Below are 16,544 nucleotides of genomic sequence, written 5' to 3' on the forward strand. Positions count from 1 at the left end.
AAACATTATAAAATAATACAATAATCCATGGCATGCGACCTTTAAGAGCGAAGAGCTGAGGTAAGCGCGTGTTCAGATCATGCCTAGGAAGTTTAACTTATATAGGAATTCATTTGAAAAGTTGAAACACTCTCTTTGCTCTGCACCGCTCCGTTTATGCCTGGTTCAGACTACACAATATTTTTGTCTGTTACGATAGTGTCAGATTACACGATTTTGACTCCTAAAATCTTGTCGTGTCCTGGACAAGAAGCGTGTCAGACTACACGTTGCTACTCGACCAATCATCGCTTGTTGTCACAACGCGTGTGATGTCATCGACTTCCAGAAACAAGAGCGTAAACAAACAATGTCTGAAGCAGTGTGGTTTTTAGTCTACTGGCTGTTTTATGTTTAGAAAAGCACAAAAATAAAAATAAAACCCGACCATGGAAACCTTCCTGGCTTGCTGGAAGAGGACAGGATGGGCTGTCAATCCTCCAAAGAGAACTTGAGGTAAAATATTGCTTTTTATATTAAATATTTTGATTATAACTAGTAGTAACAGCTTGCCACCACAACATTTTTGTAAAACATCTATTAAGCTTACATTCCAGTAACGTTACTCACCGGGTTGCTAAAGGGCTTCCATTATCGTTCGCCAGCATTCTTCATTATTCGGTCGTGATAGTCCCTCGATGACACATCGTACAGGCAGGAGTACCGTTGCCACAGCTCCACGAACCTTTCCTCCATTTTATAATTCCACCTAAATTTGGCCGCACCAAACTCTTGCGTTTCGCCGTGTTTGAAAGCTGTGTACAAAAGGTGTCTGTGCTCCGATTGGTCAGCGTCACACATGTGACGAAACCCATCATGAAGGACCGCAAAAAAATTAAACATGCTATTCTTTCGTTCGTGATGTTGTGAACTATCGCAGACTTGGATTTGGTTGTCGTATACTATGACACACTATATGAGATGAAATTATCAATTCTTGAGTCCCGATGTCCATTGTCGTTTACGAATCCATACGACACCTCACGTCAAATGGATTGTGCCAAATAATATCGTATTCTGAACCAGGCATACATGAATGTCCGTGGCTGCCCGAGCTGAGTGCTGTGAGTGCGATCCCATCCCCCATGGACGGGTTGAAGAAGAACAATCTTTCTTTTAAGAACTCTTTCATGAAAGGTTCTTTCGAAATCCAAAGGGGTTATTTAATGACATTGCTGTGAAAAAATAAAAATATTTTTAAGAGTTTATGGAATGGAATACATTATCCTACATGTAATGGGAAGCATGTGGTGGCATGCAGAATGAAATAAACATCCTCCTTACGGTACACTCTGTTCCTCCACCCTGTCCCAGGGTGGTGTGTAAAGTCCCCCTTTACGTCGGCCTCAAGGTTAGGCCATTGTTTAGCCCATAGAGCTACTGACACTGGACTAAGAGTGCCAATCTATCCTCCTGGCTTCTGTTACAGTAAGACCTCTTGACATGCTTGTAAAATGTTGGCCATTTATTCTGTTGCCCTTGGATGTTCTCATTATCTATTGCCCTTATGGGAAAATGGGCAGATCCCATCCCATTAAGCAGAAGTGGACGCTTGTTGTGTTATCTCTGAATGAAAGAGCGCTCACCCTCTCATTGTGGCTTTTGTTGTGTCTGATTTTGGTAACTTTCTACTGTAGAATGTCGTCATACTTCAGCTTTTCTCTGAATGTGTGACTACAGATTTCACTTGCATCTCTATTGTAGCTCTCAATGCCACATCTGTCAATGTGCTTGTGCTCAGACCACGACTTTACTGTTAGCATTTGTTAAAAATATAATTTTGACTAAAGACACACTGCATAAAAAGCATGCATATCTCCATTGATCCACTGTTATGTTCCACATCCTGGTAGTTTAGTCAGAGTTTGGGTGAGTTTCACAATCCAGAGTGAACAATCCCGATCACCTCAGGTGGTGCTTCACTTATTAATTTTGCTAAACGTACTTGGTTTACTTTATACTCATTTTTGGGTACAAATATAGCTGCATATATTTGCATTTAATATACATTAGCACACAAATAGACAAGATACTTTGAACTAGTGCCATTTAAAAAAATATGTTTTGATGCATTAAAGGCTTTTATTATGTAATACTTTATTATAATAATTTTTTCATTTTTAATGGCGTTTTAAAATGTTCTAAACTGAAGTGTGAACATCTGATATGTTTTTAATAGTCACACCATAAGAGCAGTTTTATTCTCAACTCAATGATTTAAATGTTTACGCACTCATTTGTGCATACTACTACATCCATATGATAAATGTATTTATTGTCATTCTACTTTAAAATAGAACAGCACAATTATTCGATAAAAGTATAAAATGAATAAATAATGGTTCAATTAAATACATAAATTAAATTAATTAAAATAAAACATCCCAATTAAATACTGCAGCAATTAACATTTTGTTTTCTGACTGTTGGGTCAAGTAGGCCCTGGTTGTAACAAACAAGACAGGACAGTAACCGTTGCCTTTTTTCTCCTCATATAATAACACCCATTTAAATTTCCCTTTACCACCTACTTAATGCTCAGAATACTTGGAGATGTAGGCTGCACTTTGCTCCTGGTTGCTATGGTGCCATCGGCAGCAGGGTGGAATAAGTAATAAACATTTGTAGAGTGTTATAAATGATTCCCTGCTTAAATCCTCTTGTTCTTTGAATGGAGCCTTTCACCTTGTTAACCTTTACTGTCTGTATCTGGGCTGCCAAGACCACTTTTAGCCCACATCCCATTGCAGATAATAAAATACAATGCTCAACCCCGCTTGCATTAAAAGCACATTTATGATTCTTGCTTTAGCAATTCAAACACACTTTTTAAAAAAAGTGTTGTACTGTGAATATATATAAAACTGAAATATTCTGATACTGAACATCTGTCAAAACACTAAAATGATCATTCAAATGAACTTTATCTGGTTCATATAATGCTTATTAATTCATAAATTGATGGTGGCAGAAGAATGGACCATCAACGTGGTTAAATGCAGAGGTATTTAGTTCTGGTACCCTTCGTCTACTAAGATGAGTATAGCCTCTGTGGAGATGGACCCCTGGGGGTTTACAGGAATTTGTGGAATAGGTGCTGTTCCACAACAGTTCCCCCTTCAACACTAGAGAGTGAGGAGGAAGTTCTTGTGCCAACTGCAGTCGCCATCTCAGTGACAGACCAGCCAGAGCCCACCACAGACGCAGAGCCGGAGCCCAGCACAATATTAGTGCCTATGATGAAATTACCCAGGAGCTTAAGTCCGACAAATTGTCTGACCAGGTGTGTGAGTTGGCAACAGTGTCATTTCCTTTGGGAATACTGGTGGAGTTTGAGGGGATGATGTAGCGCCCGCTGTTAGCATTCCATTGTCTCCCATTCATTTTGGCGTCACATTGAAAGCGAAAATAGCTTTACATCTGAGGCTTTTAAAGACTCCATTTGTCCATTATTTATTTCTAAAGAAACACGACAATGTATAAAAGGCTCCATTGCCTTGTATTTTACACTATTGCCAGTAGAAGCTGTTTTTGTAAAAATAGGCTAACGATTGCATCATAACCCTTGATGCATGAAATACTAGCCTGGATGCCAGCCAAACTCAGCCCCGCCCACAAAATGTTTAGGTCGGGCAGTTCGGTCTGGTCTTCCTTCATAGAGGAGTAATTATCCCCGAACAGAAACTGTTCGGACCAATGAAATCATCTGGATGGGCTTTAGACGATGATGGACAGATGATAAACAGTAACGTAATCATGCACGTCATCAAAGGGGCTTGGATTATTTTTTTTCGAATCCTAAATGGAGAGCTTGTTCATATATGCATTCACCATCACAATTTCTCTCAGAAATAATGATCATGTTGGGTAAGTACTCTGTGTATCATTAAATTATGTTATTTTTTTACAACACCGGCAAAGATTGTGTATTCCACAGCCTTCAGCGCACGTGCAGACAGGGTTGCCAAGTTTTTACATCAAAATGCGCCAACTACTAGCCCTAAACAATAGCTTCTCGGGGGGTTCTCCGGGGTAAAAATGGCGTTTGGGGGGTAAAATGTGTGTTATTTTGGCAAGGTTGCCTATATCACATAATAGTCGCTTCAACCCGCGGACATAGAAAACAACCCGCGGAAAAAAAAACGCGGACTTGGCAACACCATAGGCAACACAGTGCAGTTGAGCTCTGTTGAAATTTGACAATGCGTCGCTTCGTTGCTCTGATTGGTTGTTGGTCTATCCAATTGAGGTCTTTCCTGGTTCGGTTGAAACACGCCCCATAATCACAGCCCAATGGAGCAGTTTCAGACTCATATTCTGACTAGAATTGAGTATGACCACGTCAGCCTAATGAAATCCCTCTCCAGAACTTTTTCTTTCATTGTTCCTGGTTGGTGGAACGATCTTCCGACCTCCATACGCACGACAGAATCACTCACTTCATTCAGAAGACAGGAAAAAACTCATCTCTTCCATGAGCACTTAATCTTATCATAAAAAAAACTCTTTCTCCTCTATTTCTCTTTTCTTCTTCCCTTTTTCTGGTTTTTGCTACTCTGAGTAGTTTCTTTGCCTCTTCTTGACGGATCGCTTCCTGTACTCCTGAGATGTAAGTCACTTTGGATAAAAGCGTCTGCTAAATGCATAAATGTAAATGTAAATAACCACAGTAGAGAAATTACCATAAAGTCAGGAGGAGAAGCTCACAGGCATTCTTTTACTGTCTATGAGGCAATCGCTGGGATGTGGTGGAGGCATGCATCTATTTTTTAGGTTTTTTTAAAATGCAGTTAACATCTTTTTTGATTGACATGACATGGACATGGTTGCTGTTTAATAGTTTTTTGGTTGTGACAGTATGGTAAGTTTACAATAAAGAAACGATTGTTTATGTTTATTGTTTATGTTTATGTTGACCTGCCAGAGGACTGCAGGTGAAAATGAGCTTTTAGCTATAATCCGGTACAATACACGGAATGGAAACATTTATGTTAAAAATTGTACATGGTCTTTTTATAAATGAAGTTAGTAAGTCAGTAAGTAAGTAGAAGTGAGTCAAGTCAAGTCAAGCATGGGGAGAAGCCCATAGAGAGCCAAAAGCAGCATATCTACTCTCTGCACGATTCTGTGATTCCGATTTCACTTTCCACAACTACTAGAAGACCTACAGCTTTCAGACAGGAGGCTCACGTCACATCTATGTTATTAAGCTCAGTCTGAGCCTGTGCAGTACGCTCAGCCATCAGGAAGATAGTGCTTCTAATTTACTTCACTTCTTCGTTGAAGTCTACAGAATCACTCTGTCCATTTTTTTTTACTGTCTATGGCTCCACCATGGCTCCTTGCCCCCTCGGCTCCACTGGGCTTCCTCGTCTTTCCGGATTCACCTTGCACAGTCCGCGTCAGTCCTCCGGCACCCGGGCTCTACCTCGAACACTTGTTGCTGCAGCTCTGGGGGTTTATGACTTTAGTTCAGTTTCCTGTTTCAATTAGTTACTATGTTTTCTCATTTTTTAATTAATATTTATTTGCACCTTTTGTTGTTAATTAGTTTGGTCTGTATTTGTGCTCCGTATTTCTTTCAGTTGATTGTCAGTTTCTCGTCGTGTAAAAAGCGTTTTTTTTCTGTTTCTAGTAGAGTTTTAAAATACATTTTTCATACTATACTGCGAATGGATCTATTTTCTCCCCTTTATTGCAACCGTTTACTGACAAAATCAGTTCTTTGTTATAATATTTCACAATATTGCTATTACTGTATTTTTGATTAAATAAAGACAGTCTTTGGTGAGCAAAGTTTTAAACTTCTTTAAAAAAAGAAAGAAAAAAAAGTATGTTTGCAAACTTTTGACAGGCACTGTAAGTATATTGAGAAAAGCATTAAATATACTGATACTGAATCTCTATCAAAACACAAAAATGTCTATAAATCATTTAAATAAACAGTATCTGGTTCATACAATGCCCATCAATTCATAAATAATACCAAGATTAGGTCTGAATATTTTTTAGGTTACATGATTGCATTTTGAGCAATGTCATCATGAGCGAATTAATATTCATGAGCTCAGTCTTTCTAAACAGTGACGTCACTTACTCCTTTGTGATCTGTTTCCCACCTCTGTTTTGCCTGTGATTTGACAGTCTTTTTTGGCAGTTCACATTTCTTCTTGACAAGCCTCTGAGCTACTTCACAAAACCTGTTTAGCTAGTTAAATAAAGCAAGAGGATCAAGCCAAAAAGCTAACAAGAGGAAAAACATGAGGGGCTAACGGGGAGCTGACGGGCCAACAGCCAAAAACACTGGCACTCTAGCGTATCCAGGGCTAATCAGAACAAGTGCCAGGAATCTGCAATAATGAATGAAAGTGTGAATGAGAGGTCGGAATTACTTGCATAATGTGTTTTTCCTTCCTATCCTTGTGTACTTTCATGCACAGTAGGCTCAGATATTTTCAGCTTTATGGTTCGAGAGCATGCTTTTCAGTCAATCTTCCACATGTGGCCAAACTTCTGTGTCATTAGGATTAGCACCATAGGCCATGCCATGGTTTTACTTAGGGATGCACGATTTGGTCATACTTTAGACTAGGGTCCAATTCTCACTATTAACTATAACTTTTGCCTCAATAAACTCCTAATTACTGCTTATTATTAGTTAGGGTAGTTGTTGAGTTTAGGTATTGTGTAGGATTAAGGGATGTAGAATAAAGTCATGCAGAATAAGGCATTAATATGTGCTTTATAAATACTAATAAACAGCCAATATCCTAGTAATATGCATGCTAATAAACACCTAGTTAATAGTGAAACATTTTGTGATTATCAAAATAATCATAATAATAATAAAATATTGGGCTCTCTATAGTAGGTGTCTTTAACTAATATATACGTACTTAAAAAAATGTTGTATTTCAAAATACTTGTGCTGCTACTGAGGTGAGATAGGGGTAAAATTAGGAACCGGTTTGATAGTATTGATATGCTTATGGGTGGGTTAAGGTGTAAGGGAAGGGTCAGCAGTGTAATTATAGATGGAATTGCATAAATTATTTACAGCTATAATTCTGTAATTACATGCAGTTATTATATATATATATATATATATATATATATATATATATATATATATATATATATATATATATATATATATATATATATATATATATACTTATAAAACTTGTGTACACAATAAGTGCACTGAATCAAACCATCCATTTAAATGTTAGTAAATAGTAGTTAAAGGGTTAGTTCACCCGAAAATGAAAATGTGATGTTTATCTGCTTACCCCCAGGGCATCCAACATGTAGGTGTGTTTGTTTCTTCAGTAGAACACAAATGAAGATTCTATTCTGCGAGAAACCAAACAGTAGCCTGTTATTTATCATGAGACTAGACAAAAGAGAACTGGAGCGCTGCTGGAATCCCTTGCACCCTCTGGTGCTCTTGGAAGGGTTAAATGTTGAAAAAGAATTAGGAAAAAAATCCAAGTCCAGGCACTCAATAGGATGCAAAAGTAAAAAAGCCTTTATTGGTAGGGCTAAAACATTAAAACACCAACGCGTATCGGCCCATTGGCCTTCATCAGGGTGTTGGTCACCAACGTTGGTGTTTTAATGTTTTAGCCCTACCAATAAAGGCTTTTTTACTTTTGCATCATATTGAATGCCTGGAATTCAATTTTTTTCCTAATTCTTTTTTCAGCCTGTTATTTATGTTTGTTATTTTTTATTTGTAAAATTTATGTTATTTTTTTTTACCTCATAGCAGGCGAATCTCATCTAGTGTTCCCAACGCCATTACTTAATCTGGAGAAGGTCAAAATACTGCAGCGCTCATATATATATATATATATATATATATATATATATATATATATATATAGATGCCTCATTAGTGCCTGTGTGGATGGAGCGGAATGGTCGAATGAGGCATCTATGTACACATTTCTATGATCACTCTTGGTTTTGACCTTCTCTAGATGAAGTAATGGCGTTGGGAATACTAGATGAGATTCGCCTGCTATGAGGTAAAAAAACCAAAACATAAATACTGTTTGGTTTATCGCAGAAACTGATTTCATGTTTTAAGACATCAATGTATCATCAAAAACCACAGGGTTTAATATGGATTCGTATGTGTTTTTACTCTCATAGTGGCTCTCATAGAAAAACCCATTGACATGCTTTATACGGCAACGGTTGGATTTAAAAATCTTCATTTGTGTTCTACTGAAGAAACAAACACACCTACATGTTGGATGCCCTGGGGGTAAGCAGATAAACATCACATTTTCATTTTCGGGTGATCTATCTCTTTAAACATGTAGTTAATAAATTGTAGTTAATGTAAACTGGGAAAATACAGAAGTGTAAAACTGCAATACATATTGCATTTAAATTATTCATTTTCAAACTTTAAACCATTAAGTTTGTATTTTAGAGGAAATAAAGCTTCTCTTTTGTTGACAACAACCAGTTTATAAGCTCTTGTCATGACAAGTTTGGAAAGATGATTAGCTGACAGGACAGGAAAGTTTCTTATAAAAAAAAAACAACGCATGGCTTGGCTTCAGAAGGCCTTTATTAATCCCCTGGAGTCGTATGGATTACTTTAATGATGGGTGATGGATGCATTTTTTGGGGCTTCAAAATCTAAGGTACCATTAACTGCCTTTATGAAGCTTGGATTAGTCAGGGTATGTTTTAATTTAACTCCAAATGTGTTTGGCTCAAAGAAGAAAGTCATACACACCTAGACAGGCTTGGGGCTGAGGAAATGATATGATCATTTTCATTTTTGGGTGAACTAACCCTTCAAATTAATTGCAGGGATAGTTCACAGGAAAAATTGAATTAAAAAAGAACAGATCGAAGAGTCAAATACATTTCTTCCTTTGTGTTACATGGAAAAATCAAATCTTCTGGGTTTAGATTAGAATAGCACAAGGAATTATGGAATTATCTCCTTGCCCTTTAATTTAGTGTAAGTATTTTGGCACCAGATCTAGTCTGAAGAAGAAAGGAGCTTGAAAGTGAGAAAGTGTTTTGTAGACGCAATGAAATCATAATGTTTACCAAGGTAATGATATTGCTCTTTGTTTTTCTTTTCCCTAGTGAAAGAAAAACTGTGTTTTGGGACATGAACGGCAGCCACTGTGTCCTGTTTGTGTGGAAAGAAACTGTGCAGCAAAATAGGAATTTTCTCTCTTAAAATGAGTGGAAACACTTAGAAACAGTCCAGGTACTGATTCTGCAGCCGCAGTCTTAGTGCACAGCGCATATTTTCTGTCTATGTGGTTGGCAATCTGTTTACTGGAAGGGTTCTGTGCACACAGCACATGTTCCTGCATGTGCAGACCAGCCTAAGAAGACAAAAATTGGAAACGGTTATGCAGGGAAAGAGCAGGATTTGGGTACTATCCTGTCTTAAAAGTGATTAATGTGCTTTTTTGCAAGCTGATGTTAATTGGCACCAGACTCAGTTTCACTATATGGCTAAAAGCAAGTTATTATTCAGAGCTGTGAGGATTCCAAGCATACAGTGTGCCCTTTTTTTATTGATCTGCATGTTGGTCTTTCTTAAGCAACATGCCCTGACAGTTGTTCGAAATATCACAAAACTTTCAAATTAATTGTATTGCAATGAACATGGCACCAGGCAGATCGATGGAAGCTCCAGAAATAAAATAATCCTATACCAAATAGAATGATAGGCATATTAAAGTACATTTTGAAGTACTGTGGTAATCGTCTGATATACCATTATTTTTGGGACATACTGTGAATTATAAAAGGGAGAAATCAAGTCCAGACAATGATATTTGGAAAATGTGATGGTGGTTATGCAAGAACTGTGATGTTTTTGGTCTCGAGAGCTTTAAAATCCACTTTCCTAGGCTTGTTTGAGTTAGAAACAGAGAGTGTCTGTTGGTCCCGTCTCACCTCTTTAAACCGTGTTCACGGCCTTACCAAGAATTTGCCTTTACCTGCCCCCATGTTTGCATCTGTTTCAGTCCACATAAGAGATGAATTTGTTCTCAGAATTTAAGAGGCCTCTAAACATACCTGTGCTTTTCATATTTATTTCCTGAGGGGCTTCTTGAAATCGGCTTAGCATCAGGTATTACATTGTGAACGAAAATGGAAAGAGTTTGAACATATGCACACATCCTCAGATCTGGACAATATGGTAATTGTTTTCTCCGATATGCAGAGACTTCTACAAATAAACCATTTGTTGATTGCCATCCCCAAAGAGTGTAAACAGTATGACTCCATGGCATTCTGCAAACATGGTTGCTTTGTTGGAGCGGTCTAATGTGTCAGCCTTGTTCAACCAATGGTGTGATTTAGGGGTGTGGCTATCAATGGGAGATGGAGTCCATTGTAAGTATTAGGGAAGCCTGTTTGTAACCCATTATGTGTAGAATTTCTGTTTGGTGCAACTGGTGGACACAACTGTTGGGTACCTTTATACCAATCATTTAGATGTTGAAAAACTTAGATTTACCAATCATTTAGATGTTTGACTTTAAAAAAAGTAAACAAAAACGTTTTGGACCCCATGTGGGTTTGTGAGATAATGGGGTTTGTAATAGAGGTTAGATCGGGCTCAAAAAATCAAGCCCGACCCTACCCGAGCCCGTGCACGTTGTGTCCGAGCCCGGCCCGGCCCGGCCCGACACATTAAATGTAATTATGAGCCCGAGCCCGATTTAAACCCGACCATTGTTCAATACGTGGACGTTTTGATGAGACCGAGCCTGTAATGAGCAAAGCGCAGCGAAGCGGACTGGTGAGGCTCATGATAAAACTACATTTAGTTTTCAGTTTTCTCCACAGCGACTGTACAGCCGAATAACATTTTGTTGCAATATTTTCATGTTTAACACTTTGAAGCTGCTTTGAAACAATCATCATTGTAAAAGCGCTATAGGCTATAAATAAAGCTGACTTGACTCCGCTCAATAATCCGCAGGCGTGCGCTCATGATCCGCTCACCGGTAAACTGATGTTTGCTCAAATCCAGCTCAGACATTTATCTGTAGCTTACTTTGTTGTTGCCATTAAACAATGTGTTTTTACCTTCATATTTATGTTTAAATATTATAATATTATTTTTACATTTCACCTGATTACGATGAGTGAAAAGATGCGAGTGGGTCAGAAATGATTTTGGTGGTTATATTTAGTCTAATATTAAGTTTTGTTTTGTAGAAAGCATTTATTTCGTTTTGTTTAAATTGTATCTTAATTTTAAAAAAGGTTTCTTGGGCCAATTGCCTGGATTTAATAAATAAAAAGCAAATGGCAGACTATAATCGCGAGGTGAAGTCGTGGGAGTGATCGCTTTCATTTCATCTCATGAACTGGAGCGCGCGTCTCATAAATAAACCGAAACTCAGCAGGCTATACTTGCCTCACAGACATGACAAATATGCATATAGAAAGCTTGAAATGTCCACTTTTAAACGAAACGATTCGAAGATATTTAATTAAGCAAAGTGCAGTGTTCACGTGAGCAGCTCTTGACACAGAGCGTTTCTGTTTATAATGCTGCGCTCCATCACTGCTCGAGCTGTGAGTTTAACACGCATTTTTACACTAATCCTGACTAGTGCAACTTTGTAGCCTACACATTTGTTTCTTAGTTGTTGTATTAGTTCTTACTTTGCTAAATATATATATAATTTCTGATTATAGCATAGCTTTCTGCCCACCCAATTAGACTAGTAAAGTAGGCTAATGATTAAAAAAACAAACGCTTGATCACGGGCCCGGCCCTACCCGACCCGAGGATAGTGCAGGGAAATCTCAGCCCGACCCGACCCGCGGGTCAGGTTCGGGCTCGGGCTCGGGTAGAGAATCTAAACTCTAGTTTGTAAGTTGATGCAAAGCTACTGATTAATTAAATCCCCAAAAAATTACATTCAAGTAAATATGAATAGTGTTTATAAGCCTGATCCCAACTAAACAGTCTGTCTAAATCAAAAGAGACAACTCTTATTTTTTTAATGTAAAATTGCCATATTTATTATAATTTTTTTATCCGCGGACTGCATTATTTGTTTAAAGGTCCCGCTCTTACCATAACGGGGAGATGTAAGCACTGAATGCGCTCTTCTCCAGGTGGGAGAGCAACGAGACCACGCCCCCTATTTTGCGTGTTCTTGTGGGCGGAGGGTTTGTCAACAAACGGTTCTAGTGACGTCATTCCTGAAGGAAGTGCAGGGGTGTAGTCCAAACCGGCCGTTCGCTGTAGGCTTTGAAAGGGAACTTCTGTTAAATAAAATATCTTGCTTGGCATTGAACTTTGAGCTTTATAATTGTACAGGTATTATTTATGCTCTAACAGCAACATTTCACACTAACTAAAGTTTGAAAGATGGAATCGCGAAGAACGGGACCTTTAATTCACGTGCCCTCGCAATCTTCAGTCAAAATGAATTCCCCTCCCTCTTGCAAGGACTTCTCTGATCCGGTACTCTGGTCTCTGATGATATGCTTACTGAAACATTGGCAGGACAACTTGTCACTAACATGAGATCAACCAATAGCAAACCACAACCATCCAATCAATTCCCCATGGACAAAATCAAGTCCCACCCTACATTTTGTCACAGTTCTGTTTAGGTAGTTTCATTTTCATGGACTTTTAGTTGTTTTCACTCGTTTTTGAAATATCTGCACCTTCTTCATCTTCATCCTGCCATGGTGTAATTATGCTACAAAATTGGCTGCTGTTTCCCAGAACTGATTATTGGACTGTACAGTGGACACCGTGATGACAGCGCCAAACATCGCCCCGGAGCCGACGCCTCAAAGTAAGTCTTGTGTGAGCCGGCAACCACCATGACAGAGGGAATCCTGGTGGAATTGGACATGGAATTGGAATTGAACTAATAGACCTGTATTCTGAGGTAATCAATTTCATCATCTTCTGGGTCTTCTTTGCCACTTTCCTCTAACCATCACAGCAGAGCTCAGCCAGTCCTCCAGTCCCATCTCAGCTATATGCCTGCATCCCTTCGCCTTTCCCTGTAACACCTTACAATGTGGTCAAGCCTCAGGTCTTGCACTTTCCCACCCTCGGCTCCACCAAGTCCCTCAACCTTCCGGCTTCACCTTGGTCAGTTGTCACCCTTCCTGTGCCAGGGACATATGAGCCATCCACAGCGCTGTGTCTCTCCACCTATTCGGCTCCAGCGGCCTTTGCCCTCCCCCTGGATCCTCTTTTGACCTCAAGCATTTGTAGCCGCACCCTCTCCTTGGTCTCCCGAGTCAGAGGTGTCACTCAGGCCCATCAGCTCTCCATCTGCACCCTGGGATCCTCTAACATCGTCTCCATCTCCATCAGTCATCATCTGGATGTCAGCGGTCACGTTTACACCGTGGTTCCTCCACCATCGACTCCACCAAGTGCTTTCTTCCCAACTGTGCTCTGGGTCTTTTCCAGGGTCTCATCTTTCATGGCATCTACCTCCTTCTACACTTTGTTTATTCTTGGATTAAAAACCTTCATTTTGGAAATATCTGCACCTTCTTCTTCTTCTTCCGGACGAGGTGTAACGCATTTTTTCTTGTTTAAGAAACCATTTTACTAAAAGTCACAAAAGGGTTGAAAAGAGAGGGGTTTCTTTGTAGTGTTGCACGATATACCGGTACTAGAAAAGTATTGCGATACCTTGCTACTACAAACAGTACGATATAGAATTTTATTAGTACCGGTACTTTAAAGAGGACAGTGCTAACATGAGCGGTATTCTTAAATTGCGTGGACATGTGACAGCAGGTGTCAGGACGTGTGTGCGGAACTCTGCTTCCACCTTTCACTAAACATTGGAAGTAGAAGAGTTAAATACGCGCAGCGCCTGTTAAAGAAAGCAACAGAAATATGCCCGCATGAGAAGAAAAAGACGTGCTCGCGCTGCCGGACTTTGAACTGAAGCGCGTGCCCACACACACACACACACACACACACCTTTCAGACAACATGCGGTCGCGATTCAGTTATTGTTTGGGTTTGAATGGTCAAACATATGTAAAAATGCACGGTCTGGTGAGTATTCAGGTAAACACAGTCGGATATGTCTTTAGTGAGTGTATAGCTGAGGAAATTATATCTGTGCAGGTCTTAAGACAGACCTAATATTCTGTGTGATTAATGTTAATCAAACACCAATGAAAAATAGAAAACCACCACATGCTTGACTAAATAACTAAATATTAAGAATCGGTTTATTGTTCAATTATAGAATGAAGACTAGAAAGCAGTTTTTTATTTGATTATTTAATTTCTTTCTTAACTTGCTACTGTTAAATAGACCTAATGTAGCTGAAAAATAAAGCACTGTTTTTGTCATATTGTTTGTAAATTGGCATTTTTGCTTTAAAAAAAAACAAAAATACAATTAAAAATCTATATTATAATTATAAAATTACACTTACTCTCTAAAATTACTCATATCATAAAAATAAGATTTTGGTCATCCCAACCTGTTGAGAAGTGAAAGGTTAGTGAATGATAACATGATTAATAATAATGATTTCTGTAAGGATGTTCACAATGGCATGCAGTTATTATAGCAATAAGAGGAGGAAATGGACAAAAACCAGGGCAGGAACATGCTGGCCAAGTGAAATTTTAGTAAAAAAATAAAACCATGAATAATAAGTTCTGTTGTCATATTATTCATATTATCTGTTTGTTTGTTTTTTTGTTTTTTACCGTGGTATCGATTTAGTATCGGTATCGAGGTATTTTGATCTGGTATCGTATCGAAGTCAAAATTTTGGTATCGTGACAACACTAGTTCTATGTAGAACACTAGGAGTTTTTACCCTTTATGCCAAACATCAGAAATGTCTTATATGATTGCATAGTTATTTCATGGATAACTGGTTATTTAAATTTTTTAAGCTGCTTAAATACAATCAAAACTTTTAATAGATCGAAAATAGAAATGCAATAGAATTAATAAAACAAAATTAACTAATTAATAATAAATTATGGGAAGCACCTGACTGAAACATTTAAGGTTCTTTTTAGATCCTTTTTTCCCAGGAATGTGGAAAATGTTCCATAAGAAAATGTTCCACGTTTCCACTGCAGGAACTTTCCCCATGCAGGAACTAGGGACTTTGGGGTGGTACTCTGTGTGTTTCGACCGCAGGAACCAGGGTCTGAATAAAGTTCTGGGTAAAGATTTCCCCCTTTAAACGGCCCTGCTTGCAAGGTAGTACTGTAGCGAATTAGCTCTGAGGGGAAATATTAATAATTATGCATAACTTATTATGATTAATTATGAATATTTGAATCAGTTAAATAGATTAACTTGATGTAGCTACATTAATATTGCAAACAATCAATTAATCAGTTAATTTTGTGAACGTTCAGTATTGATTATTTCTTAATTCTAAGAAAAGGATAATTTTCATGGCTACAGAAAAAGGATTCTTCCTCTGTATTTACATAAGAGCTTAGAGCGCATAACCTGATTGATCATTTAAGGGACAATTTGTTTGTAGGCAGAGAGTCAGAACCAAACATATTGTGCACAAACTTTAATAACTAAATCACGAATGAGATCGAACAGACATGAAACACAAGCATACTCAAAACATACATAGCAAGAGGTGAAGTAAAAGTGGTTAGAAGAACCGGGTCAGTACAGATGGATGAAGTCTAAAGAGTCTAAAACCTTGAGAGAAACCATCGGTGACTACAAGCCCCTTTGTCTGAACAAAGGGGTTTACAGTTTTACTCACTACCCAGCAAGTTGTTTTGCCTACGATACTTGCGATGGTTTTTACAACACACGATTCCTTTCGTGGTAAGTAAAGGAATGACGGTGAACTTGCAGAGTCTCTGATGGTTGAAGAAGGTCCACATGAAGTGTTGGGGCCTGCTGGCCCAACGACGGTCATGTGGGCCTAGGGTTTCAGGTCCCACACAGCACATGGCTCGGTGTATGGAGGCCCTCCCTGCTTGGAGGGCCTGCATTGCATGGCCTGGCTCAGGGCCAGCCACGATGACGTGTTGGTTCAACCAGAGAGAGAGAAGAGAGAGGGAGGGCACCTGAGCGCCTCTCTTTTTAAGGTCTGGGAGTAGTCACACCCTCCTGAGGTAGACTTAACCAATGAGATTGTTGTGATTTCCAAGCGGGAAATTCCTCTGGAGATTGTATGTCTCTTTGTTTCAGGCATGAATCAATGGGTCTCTGCCCATTCATACTCTAATTAATGCAACAAACACACACTCCATTTTCTAAATAAGTGACATACATGGAAGTGTAATTCGTGAAGTGAGCATTCATTTGATAGGAGACATGACATATATGAAGTTACCTGAACTAGTAAGTTGTTCATAAGACAAAAAAAAAAATTGTACAAGACAGTTATATGTGTACAGACATTTCCTGGGGTGCATGTTCATTTATAGATGGTTTGTCTATAATTAGAGGCAAAAGTGTGTTTTACAAGCTTAGTGTCTTTAAATC

The 16,544-nt window shown here is 38.6% G+C and overlaps 1 protein-coding gene across 3 annotated transcripts in view; it reads left to right on the forward strand.

Moving 5' to 3' along the window:
• LOC137039390 (lysine--tRNA ligase-like) overlaps window positions 1-16,544 on the forward strand; it is a 107,411-nt gene that overhangs the window by 29,180 nt on the left and 61,687 nt on the right. Inside the window, exon 1 of one of the 3 annotated variants that reach the window (XM_067414914.1) lies at window positions 5,358-5,365. The exons of the other annotated variants lie outside the window; for them this stretch is intronic. The gene's annotated coding sequence lies outside the window, so the exon portion shown is untranslated. Of the gene's footprint in view, window positions 1-5,357; window positions 5,366-16,544 lie in introns of those variants that run through there. 3 annotated transcript variants of the gene reach the window in all.

Source organism: Pseudorasbora parva, chromosome 1, assembly GCF_024679245.1.
Source record: "Pseudorasbora parva isolate DD20220531a chromosome 1, ASM2467924v1, whole genome shotgun sequence".
Classification (NCBI taxonomy): domain Eukaryota; kingdom Metazoa; phylum Chordata; class Actinopteri; order Cypriniformes; family Gobionidae; genus Pseudorasbora; species Pseudorasbora parva.